This window comes from Octopus bimaculoides, chromosome 16 (genome assembly GCF_046866305.1).
Source record: "Octopus bimaculoides isolate indiv1 chromosome 16, ASM4686630v1, whole genome shotgun sequence".
NCBI lineage: Eukaryota > Metazoa > Mollusca > Cephalopoda > Octopoda > Octopodidae > Octopus > Octopus bimaculoides.
In genome coordinates this window covers 48657666-48671428 of record NC_142943.1, presented here as the reverse complement: position 1 = coordinate 48671428, position 13763 = coordinate 48657666, and the positions used below count along the sequence as shown (strand labels likewise).

Sequence of the window (13763 nt, the reverse complement as noted above, 5' to 3'; positions counted from 1 at the left end):
GTCAACTTTGCCTTTCATCCTTTTGGAGTTGATGAAATAAGTACCAGTTGAGCACTGGGATCATTGTGATCAAACTACCCCTCCCATGAAATTGCTGGCCTTGTGCCAAAATTCGAAGTCAATATTTAGTTATTGTAGTCTGGTGGATCGTTACCATGCCAAAAAACATTTCGTCTGACTTCACATTCTGAGTTCAAATTCCGCTGCGGCCGACTTTGTCTTTTGTGCTGTCAGGATTGATAAAATAAGTACCAGTTGTGTACTGGGGTTGATGCAAATGACTTGCTCTTTCCCCCAAAATTGCTGGCCTTGTGTCAAAATTTGAAACTAATTTTTAGTATTTTCCAGCATACAAGTCATTGTAGAATATAGTGTAAACATATACTGCAAATATTCAAACATCATCTGTGTCTTTTGAAATTCTGCTGCATGTCAAATAGAATTTTGTGGTACTCCAAAATTGTCTTGATACATAAGACGACCTACCATTTTTGATCGAAAATTTTGGTCTGGAAAATCCAACTTCCATGCTAGAAAATACAGTGTGTCCTTTCTGTGTCTAGATTTCAAATACCTCTTATGATATCTTCCCGGAGTAGATAAATAAAATAATTTACAGTCAAGTATCAGGGTGGAGGGGGCCAATTTTAATCAGCCGTATCTTCTCTACAAAATTTGTAGGTTTGTTTATGAGAAATCTTTATTTCTTAACACTGTTATGTCACTGAAGATCTGATGTTTTGATTCACTTGTGCAATGTTCTTGCTAACAATGGTTGTTAAATCTTCCCCAGTCCTTCTTTTAGCTGCCGACAGTTAATTAGATTTCTTCGAATAAAGACATAACTGATTTTTTTTTTGTGTGTATATTTATTTTTTTATGCCAGGACACGAAGAAGAAATTTGCATGTGAGTGAGGCTGTCAACTATTTCAACAAATGAGTCAATCATAAACTCATTCAATTTACTAGTTTTGGGAATTGTGTTGTTATATACTTATTTATCTTGTTCCCAAGGCTTTTCATCTTAATTTAATGGCAGAATTGTATAGCTTCCCAGGCAGCATGCTTAGCAACATTTCATCCATTTTTACATTCTGAGTTCAAATACTGCCAAGGTCGACTTTGCTTTTCATCCTTTCATGGTCAATAAAATAATCAGTAGTCAAGCGCAGGGGTCGATGTAATTGAGTTACAGTCTCCCTGAAATTGCTGGCCTTGTGCCAAAGTTTGAAATGATCTCGGATGAAATGCTTAGCAGTATTTCATCTGTCTTTACATTCTGAGTTCAAATTCTGCCAAGGTTGACTTTGCCTTTCATCCTTTCAGGGTCGATAAAATATGTACGAGTTGAACACTGGGATCGATCTTATTGACTTACCCTTTCCCCACCCACCCCTGAAATTGCTGATTTTCTGCCAAAATCTGAAACCATCAACCCCACCACTGCCACCACCACCACCACCAAAACAATAACCACCACCACCACCACCACTACCAATACCACTACCACCACCACCACTACCAATACTACCACCACTACCACCACCACTACCACCACTACCACCACCACTACCACCACCACCACTACCACCAATACTACCACCACCACTACCACCACCACCACTACCACCACTACCAATACCACCACCACCACCACCACTACCACCACCACCACTACCACTACCACCACCACCACCACCACCACCACCACCACTACTGCTGCTGCTATAGATGCAACAAATATTATTATGACTACTTCCTTCACCATCACCCCAGCTGGTGCGATTGCCTTTTTCATCACCTCCAACCACCACTATTACCGAAAGAACTCCTACCACTACCACTATATTCACCACCATCACTACTACTACCACCAGCATACTACTAGTGTTATTATCACTAACAACATCAACAACACCAACATTCATTACATTCTGTTCTATAAATCTCTTTCTGAATACCGTTCTTCTGAACTTCCCTCCTTTTGTCTAAGATTACAATATTTGTAAAGTTCTCCTTTATAAAGGTCAGGTAACAACAATTTCCTGCATGTTATTTCTTGACATGTCTGTATTTATCTATGTGTATGTTATTTGCAATGTGTGTGTGTGTGTGTGTGTGCACATGTTTGAATTGATATATGTGGAAATGAAGGATGAAGTACTCAATACATGCAGAGCTTATTCATTTATCTGAAGCTGAAGATTTCCTCTAATGCTGTTCTGAGTTGTAAGACCAGGAGCAGAAATGTGAAACTCAGCTTTGAAGGAATAAATGTGTGTGTGTGCGTATACACGCTTGCATGTGTGTGCACATGCGCATGCATGTGTGTATGAACATGCACATGCATGTGTGTGTGTGTATGGATGTGTATATATGTGTCATTATCATCACCATCATCATCCTTTAAAGTCTGTTTTCCATGCTGGTATGGGTTGGACAGTTTGACCAAAGCTGGCAAGCCAGAGAACTGCACCAGGTTCCAGTCTGATTTGGCGCAATTTCTACAACTGGATGCTCTTCCCAACACCAACCATTTTGCGGCATGTGCTTGATGCTTTTAATGTGGCTCTCTCACTCTCTCTCTTCGTGTGTGTGTGTGTGTGTATAGTCATAATGAGGATATCCAAACCTCTTATAGGGATATTTATCTAAGATACACTGGTTTAATATATTAAATTTTGAAGAGATAATCCTTCAGTGGATATATTATATAGAATATCATAAGATATCAGACATTTTTATTGAGTTAGAAAACAGAAAGATCTAATGGATAGAGATTAATTTATTAATTAATCAACATGTTAACCAACAATTGTTTCATTTCTCAAATAAGATTGAAATTACAAAACATATATAAAAATATACTTTTGCATTTTAAATACTTTTTAAGGAAAATTGTCAGAGTTTTCAGTGGACAATAAGGATTACATAAGGATACTTTCGGAATATACCCAATATATAAACATGTTTACTATGCGTGTATGTATATGTGTGTGTATGTATATATACGTATATGTATATATAAATGCTTGAATGTACATGCATGTATGTATATGTGTCTATGTAGATAGACAAACAGACAGACAGATAGGAAGAGAGATCTGCTATTATATATATATATATATATATATATATATATATATATATATATATAAATAAAACAAATAATAAATGAGTGTATGCATATATACGTACAGGTATGTGCATACCTACGTCTACCTGTATATATAGGTGCATATCTGGGTACAGGACATTGCAAACAAAACGTAGACAAAAAAAAATAATAATAACCAGAGTACAGAACACACACAGGCCACAATATATATATATATAATGAATTCAAAACTAGCTTGTCCTAAATCCATTCAGATAGATATAATAAAACAAAGATTTGGAGTGGCTTGCTCTGATCTATTCTGGTAATGTGCATTGCTTCTAAGCATAATATGGATTATATATGTGTGTGCATGTGTACACAGAGAAGTAAATGTAGATACATAAATACATGCGCATATATATATATATATATATATATATATATATATATATATATATATATATATATATAAACTTAATTTATATGTATGTGTAGGATTTCTCTGTTGGCTTGCTGCTGCTTTATTCGTCAGGGCAAAAGAGATGAGTTCATCAGATCTAACATGGCATACAGTCTTAAAAGCAACAACAATAAAAAAAAAACAAGCAAGCAAGAGAAGAAAAAAAACAAGAACAACTCAGGAATTATAATGGAGGTGGCACTGGCTATTAAGATGCTAATAAAAATGCTTTCAAAATCTTCAGCCTGCTGGCTTTAACACTTTAGAAATCAGGAGAGTAAATCAAATCTTAGTTTAGCTAACCGTAAAAGAAACCAAAAAAAAAAAAAAGAATTAGATAAAACTAACTGTGGGAAAATATTTTAATTGACAAAATCATTAAACATTTCCTGAAGATTTTTATAAACCAGTTACATCCAGGTCAGCTTCTCCAATCTGTTTCCAGTTTTTTGGTGGGGAGAAGGAAAATAATGTGTGTGTGTGTGTGTGTGTGAGTTGGGTGAAGGGTGTTGTTTTTGCATCGTATTCTTAGAAATTGCTTTTTGAGAAAAGTTGGATTCTTTTTGTTTTTCTTTATATTTTGCTTGCTTTATTTGTTTTTTTTTTGCTTTCTTTCGTTCTTATCCTCCTCTTCATCCTGCCCCTCTTTTTCCTTGTTTGTTAATACTTTTTGTTGTTGTTGTTGTTGTTGTCGTTCATCCTTTTCTCCTTCGTTCCCATTTCTGTTGGCTTTTTTTTTTGTTTTTTAGCTTTGTTTTTTCTCTTAATGACTTTCACACCATTTTACCACCACTTTTCACCCACCATCAACAACAACAACATCATCATCATCAATGTAACCATCATCACTATCACTACCACCACTATCACCATCATCATCGTCGTCATCGTCATCATCATCACCATCATCATCATCATCATCATCACCACAACAACCAACATCACTGCCATCAACATCATCACCGCCATCATCAAGATTATCACTATGACCACCAACATCACTACCATCATTATTCCTTTTTACCATTGCCTCTGTCACTACCACCACCATCATCATCATCATCACTACTACTTCTATAACAATCACTACCAGCCATTAGACTTTTAGCCGCCACCAACCACATTCACTGCAATACCATCCTTCTACCATCACCTCCATTATGACCACCAGCCTCACCACCACCACCACGACGATTTGTCACCACCTCAGCTATTTACTCTTTCTACTACTACTACCTCTACTCCACAGCAACATCCTCATGCCACTTCTCTTACTTCAGCCACCACCTCCATTACAATTGATGCTGTCAACACCATCACCACCACTGCCACCACCATCATCACCACCACTATCACCAGCATCACCTCCACCCACACCTCTCACTATTTCTGCTACTGCCTCTGCGACAATATCATCATCATCAAAATTACTCCCCCCCCCCATCAACAGTGATATTTTTACCATCACCAAAACTACCAATATTCTTTTCTACTCAATGGCACTTAGGCCTGAAATTTTAGGGAAGGAGCCAGTCGATTAGATTGATCCCAGTACGCAACTGGTACTTAATTTATAGACCCCGAATAGGATGAAAGAAAAAGTCAACCTCAGCGGAATTTGAACTCAGAACGTAAAGACAGATGAAATACCGCTAAGCATTTCGCCCAGCATGCTAATGTTTCTGCCAGCTCGACGCCTTAACCACAATTACCAATATTACATCCGTGAAGACGACAAGAACAATACCGACAAGAACAATACCAATGACAACAACAACAGTTTTACAATTACCAACCTCACTAGAAGTGTTGTTGCTATCTTCGTTGTCAGTCAGTGATCTCCCATGCTTCATTGGTGTCTACTAACCCAACAAGATCTCTGTGTCAATATGAGGTTTCTGTCCGTATATTGTTTTATAAACGATGTCCATCTAAAGGTCTACAGCTTCGCTTGCTCCTTCTGTCTCCTCCCACTTTCCCCCTGTTCATCAGTTCTGTTTCTTTTATCTTTACTGACTGCTTAGGAAGCTAATAAGACCAGTTTCGTTATCAGTTAACTAATGCATACTCTTGGCTTGTGTGTGTGTGTGTGTATACAGACATACGTGTCTGTGTGTGTAAAGTCCAGTGTGTACACAAGAAAAGAAGGTAAAACAGTGTTTCAATTTATCTGCAAGCACACACACACACACACACACACACACACATCATTGCCATCATTTTACCATCATCTTTTCCATGTCTGCCTGAATCAGATGGAATCTATTGGCAGATTTTCTACAGATGGATGCCCTTCCTGTAACCAACACTCATCTGTTTTCAAGTAAGGTAATGTTTTCCCCTATGGCTGCACATGTGTTCCTGAAAGATGGGAAACAAATGACATGACACTACTTATATAACAGTGATGTCTGTTGACAACCAGTCTGCAATGCCAAGACAAGGAAACATGCGCATGCATATGCACATACACACACATGCACACATGACAGGTTTCTTTCAGCTTCTGTCTACCAAATTCATTCACAAGGCTTTGGTTGCCAGGAACTATTGTAGAAAACACTTGTTCTAGTTGCCATGTATTGGGACTGAACTTAAAACCATGTGGCTGGGAAGCAAACTTCTTAACCATACAGACATGCTTGCACCTACGTAGGTGTACACACACGCACATACATATACAACGGACTTCCACACAGTTTCCATTTAGCAAATTCACTCACATGATACAGGTTGCTCAGAGCTTTAGTAGAAGACACTTGCTCAAGGAACTGCACAGCAGAATTGAAACCATATTGTTGTAAAGCAAACTTTTTAACCTCACAGTCATACCTATGAAAAGAGAGTTTCCTGACAGACTGTTCCACAGTTTGTCATCTGTTCCTCAGAGAAGACATATCCAGCTTTCTTCTCATGTAATTTATAAAAAATTCATGAAAGATACAAAAGTAGCATATTTACATTTTTGTGGTGGCCATGGATGGCCTTTTCATTTTTAATCTTTTAATTCCTAATATTAATGATTTCCCCAGTGTGACAACATCACTCAACCCTTGGGTCCCTTTAATAGTGTCCACCTTGTTGTAAATATTTAAACCATGTCTCTTACCTGAGGGCAGATAGCTCAATATCTTGCTGTGCTGCTTTCAACAGCAACAGCTCATGAGATGTGGCTTTTTCACTCTCTTTTTCTAACTGTAGAAATGCTGCAAAAGGCTATGGGCACCACCCTTCCTCTGTTGATATAGAAATTCTTTAAAAAACGAGGTATGTTGTTAGATGTTTCCCTTTAAAAAAATACTGAAATGAAATTAGAAGAAAATTGCATTTCATTTCAGTGACAAAACAAAACACACAGCCTGTCAAGGAAGCCAGGCATGTGCTAGTTTTAACATGTAGCACCATTTTTCTAGCACGTGGATTTAGCAGGTTTGAATACCAAAGGGTTAGGTTAGAAATACACCGTAATTTAAGTCTATCTACATATCTGAAAATAATTGCTTCTTTATTCCAATGCAATTTGGTAAATGTCAAATAAAAAAATAAAAAGTTCAATGGAATACATTTTAAGAGCTTGGAATTTCAAATCAATTTATTTTAATTAAAAGAAAAAAAAAATATCTAGAACACTTTAGAAATATATATTTTTTATTTATGTTTTTAATGTCTTGTAAAATAATTTGTTAATTTAAATATTTACATGTATTGTTGTAACAGGTAGTTTTATTCTTGAATGTGAAGCTGTGAAATAGCAAACAGGAAAATGAAAATAATAATAATAATAATAACAACAACAACAACAACAATATTTATTATCAGTAAATGGTAGAATTCTTCCATCCATGCACAGGTGTGATTTGTAATGACTAACAAATGTTGTGCAAATTGTTTTTCGTGAATGTAATTTTTCAGAATATTTATTCCAAGTTGTGTCTGAAAGCCAATTCCAGTGAGTTATGATGAACGACCAGCTTTTATTTGTAGTTTTAACACTTCGAATCATTATCCTCATTGTCATCCTTCTCCTCCTCCTCATCATCATTTTCCATAATTGCATGGTTTGGATAGAATTCTTTAAGCCAGATTTCCAATGGCTGGATGCCCTTCCTATTGCTAAACCTAACCTGTTTCTAAGCAAGGTAATATTTCCCCATAGGGCAGACATGTTTCTGTAGGGTGTTAGAAATGAATTGATAGATACTTGTATGACAGAGACACCCACTTGGAAATAGTATGAGATGTCAAGACAAGGAGACACATACATACATACATACATACACTCATTCATTAATGAATGAATGAATGAATTAATTAATTACCAATCTTGAGAAATTGGGCTTCTCAAAACCAGAAAGGAGAAAGCTAATTCGAAGAGTACAGATCCACATCATCACTGGAACTGTAAAAATCTGTAAAACTTTCCAGAAGTTTATCATTTAAATATATATGAGCAAGTCTAGATATGCAACTATATGCATGAGAATACATACATAAAACATACAAATCTGCACACACATACATACATACATACATACATACAAACAAAAATACCCTGTTGTTGATGTTGAAATTCCAATGAAGGAACCTTGGATTTAGGTTGGAGACCGGTTCTTTTTCTATTGGCAAAAATTCTTGAAATAAACTGAATAATGACATACATATGTACATTATTATCTTCGTTCAGTTTCCACCTACCACATTCACTTACAATGCTTTGTTTGGTCCATGTCTATAGTAGAAGACACTTGCCCAAGGTGCCATGCAGCAGTAGGCTTGAACCCCAAAGCCATGTGGTTGGGAAGCCACATGTATGAGAAAACTGTGGAACTGGTTTTTTGGAGACAGTGTATTTTAATAGCTTATTGAGAGAGAGAGGCAACCGATATAACTATCAGAGGTAAAGTAGTAAGAGATGTAAATAGTTCATTGAATAGAAGAGAATTTATCTTAAACAGAAATTATCTTGTTCAATTAGGAAGATTTTCATGTATGGTTTATCTTTTTATTATTTATTTATTCGTTTATTTATTAGCCATTTGCTTTATTTACTTTTGCAGTCATAGTCATTTTATAAACATCATTCTTATCATCAATCATTTGTAGGTTTATTTAGTCTTGGTCTAAATGTAGATCCACTTACTTCTAGTAGTAGTAGTAGTAGTAGTTGCAGTTGCTGTAATGGTGTTTATTTTTTTGTGTGAAATTTGTTATTTAAGATAGTAATAATTCTTCATTGTTGTCAGTGTTTTCAAAACACAGAGCATTCTATCAAAGTCTTTATCTTGAGTAATTATAGTTAAGCTTTTTTAGAATTCATAGCTTCTTTGGATGAGAGGGGTTTTTTTTATTGTTTATTAATTTTTTTTTTTTTTTTTTTTTGCGAAGGTCTTCAAATTGATTTGTAAGAATCACTTAGGTTAACTAGTGGTAATAAATAAGTACCAGTAACTCGAAAGTGTAGAAAGATATGAGATTAAGATATTTTTAAACATTAAATGTGTCATTGTGGTTACAGGTTCAGTCTCACTTCATGGCACTTTTGGCAAATGTCTTTCACTATAGCATGGAATCAACCAAAGCCTTGTGAGTAGATTTGGTAAACAAACTGAAAAAGCTATATATATATATATATATATTATCCGAAATATACAGTATTATATGTCCATCATGGCCGATCTTACCAATCGGTTTCATGCTAGGAATACACTGGAGTGTTAGGTAACAATCGATTATATAACTTTACGCTCATCAGAGTTAGCTGATATGGAAAGGAATATAGTGACTGCTGACCAAATATATTCTTTTCCTTGTTTCAGTCATTTGACTGCAGCCATGCTGGGGCACCGCCTTTAGTTGAGAAAATCAACCCCAGGACTTATTCTTTGTAAGCCTAGTACTTATTCTATTGGTCTTGTGCCGAACCACTAATTATGGGGACATAAACACACCAGCATCGGTTGTCAAGTGATGTTGAGGGGACAAACACACACATACATACATACATATATATATATATATATATATATATATATATATATATATATATATATGTATATTTATGACTGGCTTCTTTCAGTTTCTGTCTACCAAGTCCACTCATAAGGCTTTGGTTGGCCTGAGGTTAGAGTAGAAGACACTTGCACAAGGTGACATGCAGTGGGACTGAACCCGGAACCATGTGGTTAGTAAGCAAACTACTTACCACACAGCCACTCCTGCGCCTGTATATTAACCAAAATATTAAATAACTGAAAACTAAACAGAATTTTACCTCTACATGTAATATATATCAGTATTTCAATGCACTTTGTTTGCACTGCTTAAGAATTACAGAAATTGTGTTGTTGTATAATTATATACACAACTTAAGTATTTCTATAGTCTGTTTATTTTCTGTATACTTGATATTTTTTTATAACTTATATCTTGCCCAGTATACATATCCAAATAACTTTCTATGAAAAGAAGGGGAAAAAAAATTGGAGGCATTTTTAGCTTCACAAGCTTCTGAGATATCAGAGTGGACACTGAAGCAAGCAATGAAGCAAATGAAATGGATGGAGACAGTGGCATCAAAGTGTTTAGAATTTGGATATGTTGAATGGATGGAACAATAGTATAGAGGTTCACAAAAACTGTTGATGGTGCAATGGATAAATCCATGCATTTCTTTATTGATGTTTGGATTCAATAGACTCCAGATTCAGAGAGGGGAAACCTTAATAGCTAATGCTGTGTTGAAACATCATGAAATAAACCTCATATTTCTCTCCTCTGGAACTCTTGTGCAGCAGCCTTAGATAAAAAAAAAATAATAAAAAGATAAAACTTTTTGGGTGATAAATAAGGCAAAAATATATTCCACCTGAAAAATGCTGAACAATGGATGGATGATAACCAAGTATCCATCTTTCAATGAACTGCTACCAAAAAAATATTGATTAGCAAATCAATTTTGTAGAAATGGAATAGTTGAGAGAATATGACACTGAAGTACCAACTCATGGTGCAAGAATTTGTGAGCTCAAATCCACATTGCATTCTTCGGTTTGCGTGACTTGCCAAAGAACAGGGGTACCAGAATGTATAGAAATGTTACTTTTGATAGGTTGCCATCCTATCTTGATGGGAGATTTCTCTATAGAAACTGAAATTAAGCATAGCTTCAAATAATTCTGTAAGTTTCTTAAAAGAATTAACTATTAATCTCTGTTTTGAAATAAAATTCTAGTAAAAGTACATATTTTATTGAAATAGGCAAATGGCTATGTGTATCAGATAGTGGTCCTATCAGTGTATGGTTAGTATATTAAGATATTACTGGAGGCATTTGAATGTCTCAGACATTTAATACTACATCATCTGTGGGGAATAAGTGACATTCCTTTTCTAAGAAGACAGGTGTCTGTGTTAGTCTCGCACCCTGTACAAGGTGGTGGGGGTGGGGGAAATCTTTCATCTGCCTAACACTAGAATAGCAAAGGATTAAATTTAGCTAGCTATCTGCTAACAGACATTAAGAAATGTATTCTGCTTTGTATAGCCGTTTGAGTACTTCTCTCAGAAATCTTAAATGATTGTTTCTAATTAGCTTATTCTCTTGATTGATGTTATATCACATGCCAACAGTATTTGTAACCTTACTTCAATAACAAACTAATCAATAATTTCATCTGAACTATTTCCTTTTAACTAATTTATCAAGGTCACTTTTCTTCAGAACAGCTTTTAGTAATCCATCTAATAGGCTTATACACCAATCCCTCTTTTATTTGCATTCGTAATATTTTCTTTTTCGCATTTGAATGTAAAACTGCAAGAATTAAAACTAGATCTTCTAAATAAGAATCATATAATTCTTGATTCTCTACTTTCTTCAGTCACAGCCATAGTTTAGAAGATATTTCTCTGTTGATTGAGTTAGTAGAAATAATAGAGCTATGTCAAGATGCTTTCCAGTACTCTGCTTGTTATCTGCTCTTTTTTAAGTTCAAATCCCACCACTTTTTATCCTATCATGATCAATAACATGAATACAAAAAAAAAACAAGCAAAAAAAAAACACACCAAAAAGCAAAAGCAATTCCCCCCTCCTACTAATTTAATTATAACCCTTCTGAAGGAAAATTGATGTACTTATTTTATCTTTAATTTTGTTGTCAATATTAAAGAATTACTAGAATATTATAGTTTAAGACCCATCAAGCTAAGTGAAATTGTAGTCATGGTTGATGCCGGTGTTATGTAATTGGCACCCGTGCTGGTGGTATGTAAAAAGCACCTACTACACTCTTGGAGTGGTTGGCGTTAGGAAGGGCATCCAGCTGTAGAAACCTTGCCAAATCAGATTGGAACCTGGTGCAGCACTCCCACTTACCATTTTCAGTCAAACCATTCAACCCATGCCAGCATGGAAAGCAGATGCTAAATGTTGATGATGATGATGACTTCTGTCCATTGGCAAACCTGCTCAACCTGCTTTGATCTACCTTCAAGTCATATTTTAAGCTTGGAAATAGCAATTTGGACCATAAAATTACTTTCTCCAATAATCAATGCTAATGTGTCTATGCTAGAGTGAAAAAAATTCCAATTTACTTTGAAGTACCTGTATATACCTCTTGGGCCTTTCAGGGGTAAGCATCTTGATATGAAAGATATGATGTTACTGTTAATGCAGTATGAATTGCTGATCCTTTGACCCAGTGAGACCAACAACCTATTGATTCAAGTTGTTTTGAATTCTGAATGTTAGTATAAGTAGAATACGATTTGAATGGCAAATACTTCGGTCATTGACACTTTGAGATCCACTGTAGAATAGAATTCCTTTCCCTGAATTGGACTAATCTTTCTGCTTTTTACCATTTATATTATGTCTCTCAATGTGGTACATTAATCATCTCCCTAAATCCATATCCCTGCTTCATTCTGTGTATTCCATTTTGATCATCTTCTAAAAGGTACCAATCACTAACTAACTGACTCATTTGTCATATTCAAGACCAATAGACACAGAACGAACTAGTAGATATGATATTTGACTGTTAGCTCTAAGGGTTTCAAGTTCAAATTCACTGTTGGTGTTTTTAAGCACATTTAAATTTTTCATTGCTTTAGTTCCCTTCAGCTGTCAGAAGAGGTATCAGATCATCTAGAAATGTTACTCGAGATAGATTGAGAGCCTCTCCTGGTAGTGGAAATTGATGTCTCATTCTTTTAATGTTATGAAACTAAAATTAATCATTGGCTCTTTGATGTCTATCTGTGCTGAGGTGATGTCATTTTTTCTATTAATTTTTTCTACTATGAAAGCGACTGAAGTGACATTATTTTAATGTTTGCTGTGAAGGGATTGACTGACTTGATAATTACAGACTACATTATTTCTGTTTTTTTTTTTTGCTTAAAGGCAGTGAGCTGACAGAATTGCTTGTACATTGTACAAAATACTTTGTGGTATTTCTTCCAACTCTTTAAGTTCTCAGTTCAAATTCTGCCAAGGTCAACTTCGCCTTTTATCCTTTTGGGATGAATAATATAGGTACCAGTTGAATACTGGAGGGTCCTTCACTAATTGCTGGCCTTGTGCCAAAATTCGAAACAATTATTTTAATATTGATTTCTCTTGTCTATTTTTATTTATTTGCTTTCCTTTTGGCATCAGTTCAATGGGTCTGGTTCTGATTTTGAAAATTTCAGGAGTGAAACTGAACTCATGAATATCTGCTTTAAAGCATCAACACATCCCACCCTCCATTTATCTCCTCCTTGTATGCTCCTTTATTAACTTTTTCTTTATCCAGCATATGTCCTTGTTTAATGCTTTAAACATCAATGCTACTGCTGTCAGTTTTTACACCATTGACCAGTGTGTCAAATACTGGCATTGTTAGCTCACTTTTTCTTTTCTAGTCCTTTGTCCTTTGCTTCATTGCACTTTTGTTTCTGTACACTATTACACCACTTAAGTAGATTTGTCTAATTTTTGTATGGTCATTTTAGAAGGTTGTTTTTTAGACTGTATTGTTAAAGTAGGCTGTGTTTCCACAGAATTCTATCCACTTTATAGTGAACTAAGAGTTGATATTTTGATTTGAGTTTTTTTTTTTTTTTTTTTTTTTTTTTTTTGTCCTTCAGTTTGAAAATTTAAGTTGATATAACAGATGTCTTCTAAAACTTAAAATTTAGAAGTGCAAGTC

The 13763-nt window shown here is 35.2% G+C and overlaps 1 protein-coding gene across 15 annotated transcripts in view; it reads left to right on the top strand.

Annotated features, from left to right (window-relative positions):
- LOC106869579 (uncharacterized) overlaps positions 1 to 13763 on the top strand; it is a 373899-nt gene that overhangs the window by 127885 nt on the left and 232251 nt on the right. The gene's annotated exons all lie outside the window — the stretch shown is intronic.